Genomic DNA, 1,233 nt, shown 5'->3' on the forward strand with positions numbered 1-1,233 from the left:
TTTATTGTAGATAATTATTTTAATTTTGAAAATCTCATTAAATTTAAAAAAAAATGGTCAAATGCAAAAGGTAAATAAATTTAAAAATGGTCATTTAATAGGGTAAAATTAGTAAAATGATTATTTTAATTTTTAAAAAAAATGGTTATTAATAAATGTTATTAATTTTCTCTCGGATTATTTCGATATTAATTTACTGAATATGTTAGTATATATACTATAGTCTCAAATATGTACTTATGAAAAATTAGAGCCGTCAAAATGGGTCACAATCCGCGAGCCAACCCGGCCCGTTACGGGTTCGGGCCGGGTTGGATTTGAAAAATACAACCCACTTATATGTGGGTCAGATTTCAACCCGGCTCATTTAGACCCGGCTCATGCGGGTTGAACCTGTGGTGAGCCGGGTTGACCCACCAACCCACCTACCTAATTTTATTTTTTTTTATTTATTATTTTATTTATGAAACCCTAAAAATTATAATACTTTCTTCACTCACTGTGTATACCAAAAAAGTAACCTCTGCTCTCTCAAATCACTCTCACGCTACTTGCTCTTATTTGACGGTGCTCTCACCCTCACTTCACTGAAATTCTTCAAGGAGCAGGTAAAACACCCTTCCTTTTTTATTCTCTATTCTCCACATTTTTGTTTTCTCAGTTCTCTTTCTTTTGTTTTTTTCAAAACCCTATAATGACAAAAATAGAGATTTGTGAATTTGTTTTTTGTTTTGGGGGATTTGAAGACATGGAATGACTTTTTCATGTTCTGACATGCTTGTATCAGATTTTGTTCATTTTATTTAAATAATTTGAATATACATTATTTGAACAAGCTCTTTTTGATATCTTTGAACTTGGGAAATTATTTTACAGATTAAACTATTAATTTTTTGTTGATGTTGTTGAGTACTGGTTCTCTTTTTTTTTTACTAATATTTTTTTATTGATTGTCGGAATTGTTCTGATATTAGGAAAATCTTTATTAGTGAATTTGGAGACAACAAGAACAAGGGTCAAGGGTTACAACAAGAACAAAAAAGGGTTAAATATGTTTTTCGTCCCCCAACTATTGGCCGTTTTTGTGTTTAGTCCCTCTTTCAAACTATAGTACAATTTAGTCCTTCAACTTTAGAAAACTCTGGTTTTAGTCCTTTTTACCAAATTTTTTTAACTTTATTTGTTGTTTCAAACGCGTTTCTCAGTTAACATTGAAGCAAAAATGGGTCAAAC

This window comes from Vigna radiata, unplaced genomic scaffold, assembly GCF_000741045.1.
Source record: "Vigna radiata var. radiata cultivar VC1973A unplaced genomic scaffold, Vradiata_ver6 scaffold_273, whole genome shotgun sequence".
Lineage (NCBI taxonomy): Eukaryota > Viridiplantae > Streptophyta > Magnoliopsida > Fabales > Fabaceae > Vigna > Vigna radiata.